Below are 16,655 nucleotides of genomic sequence, written 5' to 3'. Positions count from 1 at the left end.
TGAAGAAACCTTCAAAGGAGATGAAGAAAAATCAGAGTAAAACTGATGTGAAGAGTCGTCTAGGGGACAAAGTGATTCCTGTTAAGGAACACTTGGGTGAGAAGGTTGAGTTCAAAACACCCACAACGCCTAGGAAGAAAAGCCTTACGAAGGATAAAGGAAAGAAAAAGCTGACACTTCAGAAAAGAAGGCTTGGGTAGAGAAGAAACATGGAGTCCTAGCTAAGGGAGAAACTATTTACTCCAAAATTGAATGTAGGTCCTCTAAAGGATGCCTACTAGCCAAAGTTATGGATGAAGAAGAGGATACATACAAAAATTGGAAGAGGGCAAAGAAAGAGAAAAAAGATTAAAGCATTGCTTACCTTTCAATTATTAGACTTAGTTTTAAATTTAAAGTTAATTTATTTAACCTTTATTTAAATTCCATCAATAATGCAATTGTTAATTTATTTTATTAATGAAATTGCAGCTTTTTTTTTTTTAATTAAATCATCTCCTTTGAATTTAATTTATTAAAGCAATGAAAACTGAAAAATTTAATTTTCCAAAAATTTTCCGAGTACGGAAGTCGAAAATTTTCCAAAAAACACCGAAATATTCCCAGGGACTTTGGAAAAGGGTGGCGCCGCGCGTTTATGACTGGCGCCAGCTGCGGCAGTCTGGCGTCAGGCGACAACCATTGTCGTTTGGCGCTAATGTTAATCGGCTGCAGCCAGGATTTTTTATATGACGCCGATGTTTCGTCGATTTTCTATCGAATTTATTTTTATGTCTGGGATGTGAGGTTTGAAAAAATTAAAGTGGTCGTACCTGTAAAGGGTTGCCTACGTATCATTTCTTAAGGAATCTGACCAAACGTAGCTATGTTGAGTATCCTACTCAAGTTATTATGGGTAGTACTTTTTAAGTTGGTCGAGGTTTGTCATGTTCGATAATTCATTGCCATCCATATCAGTTAATTTCGCTGCACCTCCTGATAGGATTGTTTTGACAACATAGGGTCCAGACCAATTAGGCCTAAATTTCCCCCTTAGACCTAGAACATTTTTCCTTAATGCTTTTAACACCAAGTCTCCTACTTTGATGTTTCTTGTTTTGACCTTCTTGTTAAAATGCCTAGCCATACGAGTTTGATAGCATTGAGTATGATGTAGAGCTTCTAGTCGTTTTTCATCAAGTAGAATTAGCTCCTCATATCTTGCCCTAGTCCATTCAACTTCATCGAGTTTGCTTTCTAATGCAATGCGTAGAGATGGTATCTCTAGCTCTACAGGTTGTACGACATCCATTCCATAAAACAAGGAAAATGGCGTATTTCCTGTTGATGTGCGAATTGATGTGCAATAACCCCACAATGCGAAGTGGAGTTTGTCAGGCCAATCCTTGTAATTTTCTGTCATTTTCTCGATGATAGTCTTTAAATTTTTATTAGCTGCTTTGACTGCTCCGTTTGCCTGAGGTCTTTAAGGAGAAGAATGATGATGTTGAATGCCATATTTTTGTAACAATTCTTCATATTCAGCTTGAAAGTGAGTTCCATTGTCACTTATCATTTCATGTGGGACTCCATATCGACAAATAATGTTTCTTTCGATAAAGAGTGCTACATGTTTTGTAGTGAGTTTAGCGTATGATTGCGCTTCAACCCACTTTGTGAAGTAATCAATTGCTACTAGAATATATTCGTGACCTCCTGTTCCTGGGGGAGTGATTTTACTAATAATGTCAATTCCCCATGTAAAGAATGGCCATGGCGAAGTTTAGGTGTAGAGTAGAGATGGAGGAACATGTTGTAAATTGGCATAAATTTGGCACTTAGGGCATATTTTTACGTATTAATGACAATCCCTATTCACGGTAGTCCAATAGTATCCTTCTAGCATTATCTTTTGGACTAGCATTTTGCCATTTACGTGAGTTCCGCAAATTCCTTCGTTGACTATCCTCATTGCTCTTTGAGCATCCTTTTTTCCTACACATAAAATAGCTCGACCTTTAGGTACCCTTTTGTGTAACTCGTTGTTTATGAGTACGTATTGGGACGCCAAGAGTCTAAATGCTCGTTTTGCTCTTTTGTCAGCATGAGGAGGGTATTCTTCGTTGGTGACATAATTAAGTATATCTGTATACCACGGTTCTTCTTCTTCTTCTTCTTCTTCTTCTTCTTCTTCTTCTTCTTCTTCTTCTTCTTCTTCTTCTTCTTCTTCTTCTTCCTCCTCTTCTTCTTCTTTATCTTGGATCACTTCATCATCTTCTATAGCTTGAATATAAGCTGGTTTATGCCTTTTTTCTATAGTTAGAGGCATTTGCTCAATTTCCGTAGGAATCCTAACCATTGAGGCTAGTCTTGCTAAGGCATCAGCAAATGGATTTTCTTCTCTAAGTAGAAACATCTAATTCCACCTTCTTTAAGTGATTGGTGAGAGTTTCCAGATAAGTTTGGTAAGGGGCTAGGCTTTCGCTCCTTACTTTCCTTCTCTCAGAGATTTGATTGATGATCAATGAAGAGTCTCCGAATATTCGTAATTTCTTCACTCCCAATGCCAAAGCTGTTTTAAGGCCTACCACGCATGCTTCGTATTTAGCATCGTTGTTGGTAACGTCAAAATCAAGCTTTATGGAGATTGGAACATGATCTTCTTTAGGTGATACTAGTAATACTCCAACGCCACATCCCTTTTGGTTTGAGGTTCCATCGAAGTATAAGGTCCAAGTATCGTCCTCCGTGACCATCATGTCTTCGTCTGGAAATTTATTGTCGTGTATTGGCGTTGAATCTTCTATTGGAAAGTCCGCTAGAAAATCTGAAACCAAAGATCCTTTGATAGCTTTTTGGGGTATGAACCTTACATGGAACTAGGCTAAGTTGACTATCCATCTTGATATGCGCCCATTGAGTGTAGATTTCTCGAATAAATACTTGAGTGGATCCAATCGGGAAACTACAAAGACCGTATGCACGAGCATGTAATGTCTTAACTTGGTTGTGGCCCACACCAATGCGAGGCACAATTTCTCAAGTGGTGTATAGAGTACCTCATACTCGAGCATCTTTTTTCTTAGATAGTAGATTGCATTTTCTTTGCCTTCTACTTCTTGTGGTAGCATGGCTCCCATCGTTTCTTTGGTGACTATTAAGTACAACCTAAGAGGTATTCCTGGAAGTGCTAGTGCCAATACGGGAGAATTTGCGAGATAGGATTTAATATTTTCAAAGGCTTTTTGACAATCGTCACCCCATATTACTGGTACATTCTATTTTAGCTTTTTGAAAATTGGTTCACATATTGTTGTCAATTTTGATATGAACATGCTTATGTATTGCAACCGGCCAATAAATCCCCGAATTTGTTTCTCGGTTTTGGGCGGTGGCATTGACATGATTGCCTTGATCTTGGTTAGTTCTATCTCTATTCCTCTAGAGCTTAAGACATAACCCAAAAGCTTGCCTAAGGTGACTCCAAAAGCACACTTGGATGGATTCAACCTCAAGTAGTATTTTCTTAGCCTTTCGAAGAATTTTCTTAAGGCTATTTGATGGCCTGGGCGATCTTTTGGCTTCACGATCATATCGTCCACATATACCTCAACTTCTTTATGCATCATGTCATGGAGCAAGGAAGTCGCTGCTCGTTGGTAAGTGGCACCCGCGTTTTTCAACCCGAATGGCATTACCGTGTAGCAGTAAGTACCCCATGGTGTTATAAAGGTTGTTTTCTCCATGTCTTCTTCTGCCGTGAGAATTTGATTGTACCCCGCGTATCCATCCATGAACGAGAGAAGTGCATGATTCGCTGTGTTATCTACCAGAATATCAATGTGTGGTAAAGGGAATTCGTCCTTTGGACTTGCCTTATTTAGATCTCGATAGTCGACACACATTCTTACCCTTCCATCCTTTTTCGGAGCTGGGATGACATTGGCGACCCATTCGGGGTATTTTGATACCTTGATAAAACCTGCAAGTATTTATTTTTGAACTTCTTCTTTTATTTTAAAATCTACGTCGGGTTTCATTCGACGCAACTTTTGTTTTACAGGTTTCATCCCTGGAATAAGTGGTACGGTTTGTTGAGCTATTTCTCTATTAATGCCTGGCATATCTTCATGTGACCAAGCGAATACATCAATGAATTCTTTAAGTAGATTGATTAAATCGGTTCTTTCTTGTTCATTAAGTGTTAATCCGATTTCAACTTCTCTTTTATTGGTTGAGTCATTTGAGATATAAACCGTCTCAGTTTCCTCAATGATCGATGTTTCTTTCAATTGTTTCCATTGCTTTAATAAGTTCTTTGTCATTTTCATTGTTAGTTTAGCAATGCTCGTCATCTTGGGTTAAAGAAAAACACGAGGAGTAAGAGGAAGAAGACATATTATTAAATTCGAAAATCATTACATCGAAGAGAGATATGTTCTCAGGGACTTGATCGTTAACTATCCTAGGAGGATAGATAGAAGAAAGGGGTGCTACAACTAAAGATTTAGATGATCCTACGGGAAAAGACTCTGACTCTAACTCTGACTCATACGACTCTTCGAACATCGGTCCTTGCCCTGTTGTGATGGAGATTCTTCTTCTGCTTGGAGTAGTCACCTTGACTGTCTTGCGCCACCCTTGTAGTGATCCTTCCGCTGGAGTGATGATCTTTGAAGGATCAAAGCTTTCGCTTTGTAGGACCGTTTGGATGAGCGAGGAGTTATCCTCTATGTACGTTGGCTCATATTTTTCTCGCCCAAATAGTAATCCCATGACATTAAAGTCAAATCATGGGGGTGCTTTCTCCTTGTGGATAGGAGTTGGGTTTTCTTCTAGAAAGTAGCAATCTAGGAAAATTTCGAATCCCGATTGCCTTATGCCATCTACGACAAAAGGTTCGGGAAATTCGTAGCATGGATAATCCTCTCCTTCTTTTATGAATTGTCCATTGAGGGTAAGAGGATACTGATCCATTGGGATTGCTTTCTTTTGGATGCGAGCGTCCCTACGCGCTTTTGACTTTTCCAGGGCTCGCTTGAGATCTTCCCGAGTCGGTTCGAAACCAAGTCTGAAAGTGTCTAATTTAGGGAGGCAAGGTGATTCCAGCGATTTTGCTATTCCTTTCTTCTTTCCTAGGGTCATCCCAGGAAAATGTCCTTGTTTCTTCAGAATAGCGTTCACTACCATATTGGAGTGGGGGTCGTGGTAGAGAGGGGTCCTTTCATCCTCCTCGATTAAGGAGACCTCTTCATTAAAGCCCCACAAATCTTCATCATCTTCATCGTGCTCCACATTAATTATTAGATTTTCTATGGCTTTAATTCTCATAGGTGAAGCATCGATCATAATGAGAATTCCTCCAACTATGGCCTTTACCTGTTGGTGGAGAGATGAAGGGACGACCTTTAGATCATGGAGCCAAGGGCGTCCCAAAAATAAATTGAATGAAGCCTTAATATCTACTACTTGAAATGTAGTAGCATGTTTTATTGCTCCCGTCGTTATATTCATAGTAATCTTGCCAAGAGCTTGACGAAGAGTGTTATTGTAAGCTCTTATTCCTTGTGTTGACGGGGTTAAGTCTTCATCCCTTATGCCTAGCATTCTCGCAGTTCTAAGTGGAAAGACGTTAATGGCCGATCAATTGTCTACAAGAGTAATAGGAACATTCATTCTCTTGCAAACTACTGTGAGGTTTAATGCCTTATATTGCTTGTCACCTTCTGGAGGTAAATCCTTGTCGGATAAGGTGATCAAGTTGATAGGACTAGGGAGATCACTCGTAAGGAAATTAGACAACCCCTAAGGAGTGGTGTGAGAATCTATCCCTATCTTATCCAGGGCATTCATTACTGCCAACCTATGCTCTCGAGATGTTGCTAGAAGCTTCCATACATTCATTTCAACCTTGGTTTTCTTGAACTGTTTGACAATATCATTGTCTTCTATGATAGGTATGGGAACTTGCTGCGTAGTTGGCATAGGTTGTGTTGAAATAGGTGGTTGCATTCTCCCAGATCTTGTGAGGACGTCTATGGATGAATCTTCTTCAACCCAGAAATCATCCATGGCATATGACACTGTAGGTGGAGGTCCTACCATGTCTTTTAAGTAAACGTCTTCTTCATCACTGTCCTAAACTCCATTAATACTAATGTCTTCCTCTTGTGGAATTTGGACTAGCCTTTGACATCAATCAATTTTTGAATTAAATCTTTTAATTTAAAACAGTTTTCGATAGTGTGACCCCCTGATTGATGGTATTGACAGCAGAACCTATCTGTCCTTTTTAATGATTCAAATGGTCTCGGTCCGAGAGGTTTGACCTCGCCACTCTCGGAGAGCATATTGAACATTTTAGCATATGGAATCCCAATTGGAGTATAGAGTCTATTACTCTTCTTGGGTTTGTCAATTACTTGTAGAGAGAAGGGTTTCTTCTTTGTTGATGGAACCTTGTCACACTTTCTCTAAAGATCTTCTAATTGTTTCTTCGCAACTTTGAGGGCTTCACGCAGCAGGTTTGATCCCTCTAACATGTACAATGTAAGAAATTGTATATCCTCTTTACTTGCTAGTTTAGGAAAGTCATCCATGGCATCGAAAAAGGTCTCCTCCTCTTCTTCAATAGCATGGATTTCTTCGATAGGTTTGATGAGAGATGAGGGATCAACCTCGTTTTCCTCATCAGAGATGGATAAGGAGTGAGCAAGAGGTGCATTATCAATGCTCGGCTTCTTACTGGCAGGAGGCAATGGCAGTTTATTTTTGTCGATTAAATCTTGGATAGCTTCATTAAGCTTCCAACAATTTTCGGTAAGATGGCCCCTACCTTGGTGATACTTGTAATGTGCATAGGGGTTCCAGTTAGTCGTTCTTTTTTCGACGGGTGGGTCCCCAAATGGTCTAATAGGGGTTATAAGACCCTTTGCAATTAATTGGTCAAATGCGATGTCATAACTCATACCTATAGGAGTAAAGTTCCTCCTAAATGGTTTCTTTTGTCCATGATTATTCATAGCAGGGACTTCACTTAAGTTAAAGGTACTAACATTGTTTGAGTGGTTGGTTTTGGAAGAAGAAGGATTTTCGTTCTTCTTGCCTTTCCAGCCATTGTTAGAGTTACTGTTAGCAGCTTTCAGCTTAGCCAGGTCATCTTTAATATTGATTCCAATGTCATAGACAGCCTTGAAGGTATGGAGGTTATTCTGGTATTTGAGATGTTTGGAGTACTTCTCTTGAAGGTTTTTGATGAATAACCTCACATATTCTTTTTCATTTGGCACCTCAATCATCTTAGCTGAGGTTTCACTCCATTTATTAAAGAAAGAGGTAAAACCATCATTATCCTTCTGCTTGAGGATTTCAAGCTCCCTGTAGCCAGTCTCAACTTGAATGTTGCATTTGTATCTATCAATGAAAGCGTTTACTTTAGACTCCCAAGTAGAGGTTCTTTCTTTTTCAAGATAAAATAACCATTGTTGGCATACAGTTTCGAGAGATAGAGAGAAAAAAGAGGGAAACACCTTCTTGTCAATACCCTTGATGCTCATTATTGTTTCGAAGGCTTTTAGGTGAAAGTAAGGGTTGTTTGTCGCTAAACATGGGCACGGGCCGTGCCGGCACGCGGGCGGCACGGGCCCGGCACGACCCGGCACTCCACGGTCGCCGGCACGGCACGACACGACGGCCCACCTGTGGGCCAAGGGCCGTGCCGTGAACAAATTTGTGGGATTTGGCACGGGCACGGCACGTGGCACGCCGGGCGGCACGGTGGCCGGCACGTGGGCCGGCACGCTGGCACGACCCAGCGGCACGGCACGTGGCACGGCCGGGCAGGGCACGGCCCGTGCCAAATTACCGTTGGAAAACTAGCCGTTTATGGCCGTTTTCCAACAGCTATAAACGGCTAGTTTTCCACCCCTTTTCCCACCTAAATTCCCTATAAATACCTCATATTTTCCTCCAAAATTTTTACAATTCATCAACTCATCTCTTCTCTCTTATTCTCTAATTTTCTTACTCCCAAGTCCCAAATTCTCAATTCTCAAATTCCTACAAATCCTACAATCTTGCTCTCTTTTGTGAAAAAAAAAAAAATTTCCTACTCTCTTATAAATTTTACATTTTTACTATTATTACCTTTATTAGTCTACTACCAAAAAAAAAATTGTTATATTTACATTCGGGAAATTATAAATTCGGGAAATTATAAGTTCAGGAAATTATAAATTTGGGAAAGCATTGAAGCGTCATTGTAAGATCTAACTCAACTTTATTTTAATTTGTTATTGTTAGTTGTTAATCTTATTATTATTATTATTATTATTATTATTATTATTATTATTATTATTATTATTATTATTATTATTATTATTGTTATTATTATTATTATTATTATTATTGTATTCTTGGAAGTTGGAACTACTTAATTATATAAAAACTACTTTCTATTTTAATTGTGGGTTATTTGGATTGTTGAAATCTGTCTAAGGCGGGACTTGGGCTCTGGACAACGTCGCTCCTAACCTCTCCTACCTGGGATCTCATTGATCCAAGTAATCTACTATTATTATAATTATTTTTAAAAATTTAATTAATATAAAAACTACTTACTAATTCTTATTGCTATTGTTATTATTGATGTTGTGAATTGTTATTATTATTGTTATTGTTACTTTGTTATTGTTATTATTATTTGTATTATTATTATTATTATTGTTATTGTTACTTTTATTGTTATTATTATTAATTAATCATGGCATCAAACCCGAACGCTTCCTCCTCCTCTAGAAAAGCCAAGTCAAAACGTAGGGAATCACCAAATCCAAACACTTCAATGCCTATGTCCCCCCCCCTAACATGCCCTTTCCCTCCCCTAACATGCCCTTTCCAAACACTTCCACCCCTTTCTTTCATCCCCAAAACACGGGAGGGCAAGAACAAATGGATGATATGGCTCCTTGGACCCAATTTCAACAAAGCCAATTTCAACAACATGAATATCCTTTTCCTCCTCCTTCCCAAGGTAGTCAAACACAAGCCTGCGGGTCGAGTGAACCATCCACCCAAATGCCCAACACCCAAAATCCTAACATATTAGAGTGGTGTACTGAAGAGGATTTTGCTCAAACCAAAAGAAAGAGTGAAGTTTGGTCACATTATCAATTAAGTAAAAATGGACAAAAGGCCAAGTGTCGGACTTGTGGTAAAATTTTCTCGGCCGATACCAAGGGAGGGACGGGACACCTTAATAGACATACAAAAAAATGTGGTGGACCATCTAGTGATCCAACCCAACCCAAAATTTCTCAATTCCATCCACAAGGCTTCATTTACAATTACGAGAAAGATAGGGATGAACTTGGGAGAATGATTGTACATGCGGAACAACCTTTTCTTTTCGCCGAAAATGATGCCTTCAACAACTATATTAACCGAGCACTACAACCAAAACACAAAAAAATCTCCCGAAAAACCGTTCGATCTGCTGCCATGAAGAGTTATCTAGAGTACAAATTGAAATTAGTAAATGAATTAGCTAATCTTCCTAGTAGAGTTTCTTTAACCGCCGATGCATGGGATGGTGGTTACGGACTCCACTATTTATGTGTTACTTGTCATTGGTTAGATAATGAGTGGATGTTACAAAAACGCATCATTCATTTCAAAATGCTTGAATACCCTCATACCGGCCTTAACATTTCACATCATTTAATGGAAGCCATTGATGCATATAGTCTTAGGGATAAAATCATGTCAATGACTTTCGATAATGCAACTTCTATGACATATAGTGCGAATTTGGTCAAAAACCAATTGACCGATGTTATATTAGATGGAGATGCACTTCATGTTAGATGCATTTGTCATGTTCTTAACTTGTGTGTGAAGGATGGAACACAAGCAATTGGTCCATTTTATCACAAAATAAGGAATTCTATTATGTCTATTAATAGCTCTAACATCAGATATCAAGAATGGAAAGGTTTTTGCAGGCAACAACGGATAAAAACCATAAAAATAGCACCGGAGTCCAACTAGGTGGAACTCCACCTATGAAATGTTGAGTCGGGCAATCGAGTACAGGGTTCATTTAACACTTTTTTATAATAATAAATTTCCACAAAATGCTTTACTAGAAGATGATTGGGTTAATTGTGAAAAATATATGCAGTTTTTACAATTACTATATGGTATGACACATTGTTTTTCTTCTGTATATAATCCTTGTTCTCATTCTTTTCTTAGTAATGCATGTTTACTTGCACAACTTTTTGCGGAACACCGATCTCAACATGTTTATCGTGGATATCTTCCATCCATGGAGGAAAAATGGCGTAAATATTACACCGATATTCCTATGATTTATATTTTTTCTTCTATTTTAGATCCTAGGCAAAAATATGATGGCACCTTTTTATTAATTGATATTTATTATAGTAACATGAATTTTGAAGATGATGTTGAAGCTTTTAAAAGTAAGGTGACAAATGATTTGTTTTCTTTATACTCCACCTATGAAAGTAAATATGGAACCGTGTCTCGATTTGCCCCATCTCAAACATCCAAAAATGTAAGTAAACGGGCCAAAGGTTTATTTGCACAAGCTGCTAACATGATGTCCAAGTTTTCAGGTACGGAATCATCATCAAGTAAGAGAACACAAAGCGATGTTTCGGAGTTGCAAATGTACCTAAGTTACGACTTCATTAAAGGCATGGACGATGAAGAGAAGTTTGGCCTCGACATCCTCGATTGGTGGAAATCACAAACCGTGAAACATCCAATTTTGTCGACAATGGCTCGTGATATTTTTGCAATCCAAGTCTCCTCCGTTGCCTCCGAAAGAGCTTTTAGTGCGTCGGGACGAGTTTTAGACGATAAAAGAACAAGACTAAAACCCGAAACACTTGAAATGTGTGTTTGCTTCAAGGATTGGTTGGATGCCGAAACTCGTTCTCAAGATCGTACTTATGCACAAAACGACGACGATGAAGGAACGTCGACTTCTTTTAGTTCTCATACTTCTCAATCAACTCAATTGGCGGATGAACTTGAACCTCTAGAAGACGAAGACGAAGACGAAGATGAAGACGAAGGTGAAGACGAAGACGACCAATAATAATTACATGATTACATATTTACATTATACACTATTGTATTCTTTTTGTATTATCGAACTTCGTATTCCGTATAATAAATGAAGTTATTCAATATTCATACACTATTGTACAATTTTTAATTATCATTACTTATTTTGTATTATTGAATTATCGTACATTCGTACCGGCTACCGTCATATAATAAAATAAGTTATTCTTCAATTTTTTGTGTTTTCGGATTATCGCACTCGTATTTTTTTTTTATTATATGCATTGTTGTTTTTTGCTAAATTAATAAAATTGTTTTTATTTGTTTAAATAAACTTAAACATAATTATTAATTAGATAAATAATTTATATAACCTAAATTAAAATAAAGTTGTTCAAAAAATGAAAACAAAATATATTAACATTAACATTTAACATAAACATAAATTAATCACATATATTAAGTTGTACTAAAAAAAATATATATCGTTTAATTCGTTTTTTTTTTTCATTTATTAAAAAAAAAAAAAAAAAAAAAAAAGCTGGCACGGTTTGGCCCGCGGCCCGGCACGGCACGGCCCGCAAGGCACGTGGCCCGTGCCGTGCCGTGGGCTGGGGTGTGCCAAATTCAGGCACGGCCCGCCGCGGAGCCGGCACGGCCGCCACCCCGGCACGGCCAGGCACGGCCCGTGCCCATGTTTATTTGTCGCTTTGAATTTCGGGATGTCGTTGGCATTGAACTTCTGCGGAAGAAGATCCTTATCCACCAATACCCCTTATGAGCTAATTCCTTGAAACTTATAGTCACTAGACAGTTTGCTCAGACTCTCTTGCATGAGGTCCATCTGTTGTTGCTTCACAGGATCATCGATTTTGAGGGTTAAGACTTTTAACGCCTCAGTCACAGTAATCAATTGGTTCCTGAGCTCATTAACTTCCTCTTTAGTTGCCATTGTTGTCTTAGCTTTCCTTTTACGTGCGATCGGTTTGTCGAAAAGTTGGACTTGGATAAAAAGGTTGTATTTGATTAAACGCCCTTCTTTTCTTGACCACGCGCTGTAAATTTAACCATTTTTGTTTTAATGACTTGACTCAAATTGACTTTGACTTTACGTTTTGAAAAAGAGAAAAAGCAAAAATAGGGTGCATATTTTTGGCAAAAATAAGGCATACATTTTTGGGAGTTAGGTATAGTGTTCAAACAAGTGGTTTAATTAGAGGATTAATATCCGACTTACCCCCATAAAAAAATGACGGAAAATACGCGGATACAAGACTCCCTTAGACATGGTCAAAGTGTGCATTAGTGTGTGATTTATATAGTGAGTATGAGTGACATGCTTTGACTCTTGTGTAAGACCATGGGACTTAGTGCTTAGACTCGATTAATGACTTGACACGGTATTATTACCAGTAAAAATAACTGAATTAACTAGAAAACTGTGTAATTAAACATAAAGTGATGACTCGAGCAACAAACCGAACTGTCGCCAAAACGACAAGACTGACGCCTCTCTTTGCAGTGTAGCGCCAGACGACAGGATTGTCGCCAGGCCCTACGCTCCACAGAGTGGCGCTGCAGTTTTAATCTTGGCGCCCTTGCTGGAACGTCGATCTGGAACTTCTTTCGGTATTATTACTCTACAGGGTATGCCTAAAGTCGTACTAAGTCAACTCTGATTAAATTATTAGACTTTCAAATTAATTAATTAATTAATTAGGCAAAGTTCTTTTAGTCATAAATTAGTTAATTTAATCTTAACACAAGTCAAACAAACGGTTAGGAAAAACACATAGAGGATGCACAACCAATAATGCACAATTAGTCAAGTACGCACAACATGATGCAATGAGTTTGCAACCTAACCATGGCTCTAGTTCTCTAATGTTCGGGATATGGGTTAGTCAAAAGAGGGTCCATGGTTAATTGTCCGGATGCACCGCGTGGAAGCCTTATCGTGAAGGGTTGGCGCGAGTGGATGGGACACCGCGAGTTTAGAAAAACTCGTTTCCATGGTTTAGTGAATTCAACATTCTCGGATGTACCCTTTGTTGCTCAGAGCGTTCAATCAGGTAGATGGAGCATGAATTCCTAGAGGGTTATGTCCATATGTAGAACACATATGGGTTTTAGAAAAGTGAGAAAAACTCAATCAGGAAGTAGGATCGAGCAAACAGTGCGAAAAACTGGTCGAAATTAGAACGCATATTTCTGGCTCGGTATTGGAAGAACTTGGCGCCAGCAAACAGAGGACAGCGCCACAATTTGGCTTTAGCGCCTGGCGACAGAAGCTGTCGCCTGGCGCTAACATCAAATAATTGGCGCTAGACTTTGTTCGCTGATGCTAGTTCATACATGCCTCAGCAGCTTTCTGTGCTCGATAAAATTTTCCAGTTTCGCGCAGCATTATTTCGATCCTAGTTGTGAAAGATATTCCTCAAATTTCCTACGTGTGAAAATCCTATTTTTTAACTCATTACGGATGGTCTTTCCAATGAGATCTTTTTTATGCATATGACAAAAATGTTAATCAAAATTACGCACATGAAATACTTTGAACTTTTTGAGTCTCATCCACTCATTCTAATTCATTGCCAAAATAAATTTTAGGAATTAAAATTGAAATCCTCCCCAGTGGAGTCGCCAAAAATTTTTAGAGAATATTTCAAGCATTATCCCTAGCTTGAACCCCACTGTGATCATACACTTAAGCATGGTGGCGTCCAAAGGGAAAGAAGATAGAGCAAAAGAGTCGCCAACAAGTTTTAGGAACTTGTAAACCGTTCACAGGGTGAAGGTTACACCCCTTAACAATCCAAGAGATCGTTAACTCCAATAGGTCTGAAACCATGACTGGAAGTTCGGGGATGAAGGTACAAATCCAACCTAAAAGAGATTGAACCTACCCTAATAATAGGCCTCTACTTTATTTTGATCGTATTCATGTGCGCTTTCTGACTAACATGCAATCATTAGGTTAACCTTTAACCTGTTTATCTATGTTGGTTAAATATTAAAGAACAAACAAAACTATTATTGGCGATCACTTGAGTTATAATCAAATTAATCCTAAACAAGATTATTAATTATCTTATTAAGCGTAATTACAAGTACCAATTCCCTTTAAACACGCATAAAAGGTGTGATCAAGCAATAACAATAGCAATTATCAAGCAACATAATAATAATAATCATCACAACAATCATAATTATAATATTTATAACAATAACAATTATTATAACAATTATAAAAATAATCATGATCATGTTAAAGCATAATAATAATAGCAAGATCTTATGCATGATACTAACAAGATTAATAACAAACCCTAGCATGTCACTAAGCAATAAAGATCAAAGCTTTAACCCTAACATGATACTAACATGCTATTAGGAAAGACATAAAAGGAAGCATCATAGAAATCATAATTGATATAAGCAAATCACCCTAGATATCATACTAAAGAAAGCATCCTAACATGATACTAGGAACATCCTACACATGATACTAGGAATCAATAAAACATCCTAAACATGATACTAGGAATCAATAAAACATCCTAACATGATACTAGGAATCAAAATAACAATCTAAGCATGATTTCTATATCATAAAATCAATAAATCAATTAAAGCACTTACTTGGATGCCTCGTACCTCTTTCTAATAACAAAATACACGCGTTAGTAACTTCAAGGAAAATAATAAACAACAATTAAACTAAATAATTGAAAGAGAGATTTGGGACCAAACCCTCATAAATTAAAACCTTTCACGTCTAGGGCGAAGGCAACTTCGAATTCTGCTAGGTGTTTCTTAGTCTTGTAAATGCGGAATTTTGTTTGCAAAAGGGGTTGGTTTAGAAAAGAAAGAAAAAGTAAACAAGCTTTAGCTTAGAGAGAGAGAAGAGAATTAGAAAACTAGAGAGTTGAGAATATTTGATGATGGAAAACGGAGGTTTTAGGAGGCTATTTATAGAGAAAATCAGCCAAACGGATAGAACATATCAGAGTTTCGACGAGGATAAAAGAAGTTAGCGCCAGGCGCCGAACATTAGCGCCAGGCGCTAAGGCTAGCGACAGGCGCCAAGCATTAGCGCCAGGCGCTAATGTCTGTCGTCAGGCGCTAACTTTTATCTTCCGCGTTTTCTTAATTAAAATAAAATTTAGCCGTACATAAGGGCAAAATCGTATTTTCCCTAAAAACACTCTTTTATTCTAATTAAAACTCTAAAAAAGGACACCAAAGTTAATTTATCAATCCTAATTGCATTAGGAATGATAAATCCATATTAGGCCCTCTTCTAGATCATTGAGCCGCATATAAGTATCAAACCGGACCTAGTTTAGTAATTTGGCCATAACTTCCTCATTATTCATCGGAATTGGGCTTATAATATATCGTTGGAAATGTCTTTTCAAGCCCCATCCAACTACACCATTATTGGACCCTTGTTATGGACCAACCAAACTGGATTGGCTGTTTTATTAAAATAGGTTTTTAAAAACAGAGAGAAGAGAAAAGAAATTAAAACTATCCGCAACACTAGACTTTCCACACTTTCACTTCATTCGATTATGATTCAACGTGAAAGGTACTCATCACCGGGTTTGGTTTTTGGGAGAGACAAATGGGTGTCTACAGCCTGTAAACTCGTGAGCTAACGCCTAAAGCTTGGCCTAAAGTGAAATTTTACGCAACACCTACGCCGTACAATTTTGCGCCGTATAATACGCCTGTTGCATTTTTACGTTGCATGACAACGCCTTCCTTTTTGCTTTGGACGTGAAAAAAGAAGAAAAGCATGACATTTATAATGTCAGTACAATAAAATGACAAACTTGTCTATGGGTGCTTTTACGTAAAGCACCACCACAGAACGTCTTAAGACACTCTTACGAAAAACGTTCAAAACGTATGATTAGGGAAGGCACAAAGCACGACGTACATGCAAAATGATGCAAAAAACTATCAAAGAAGAAAAGAAACTACTGGATGCAAAGTAATTTTAAATGATTTTGATAATTCGCGCGTTATTACGTCTAATAGATCGAAATATGAGTACTGGTCTTTTAAGTGACCAGTGTCCTCGCGCAACATAGTAAGTCACGCTAGCCAGGTGCGCGCAAGAATCTAAGTTGCGCTGGGATGCCACGCGCAACTTGATGAGTTGCGCGCAACATTTGAATTAGTAAAAAGATTTGGAGAAGCACGATCTGCAGCTCACTATCTTTTTCTCCTCCTTTAATTTTGATCTCTTTCCATTTTGGTTGTCGTTTTAAAGCTAAGGAAAGTAAATCTTGCTCCTTTTATTCTACCAGACTTTGATCTTGGTCAATAAAATGGAGAAATCGAATGAAGAATCCTAACAAAAGTTGTGGTTTTCGATTCGATTTGTTGTCATGAATTTGTTTCTCTGTTGTTGTGACATGTTTAAGCAGTATATTGCAACAAATTTCATGTGAAGTGATAAAGTATTGATCCTATATGAGCATGTCAAGCATATATGTGTTTTTTTTTTGTTCATTCTAATTTTGACTTTGTGCTTGATCTTTAATTTCTCTCTTTTTTTTTTTGCT

This window comes from Chenopodium album, chromosome 5, assembly GCF_948465745.1.
Source record: "Chenopodium album chromosome 5, dcCheAlbu1.1, whole genome shotgun sequence".
NCBI lineage: Eukaryota > Viridiplantae > Streptophyta > Magnoliopsida > Caryophyllales > Amaranthaceae > Chenopodium > Chenopodium album.
Note: the sequence above shows the minus strand (reverse complement) of the source record.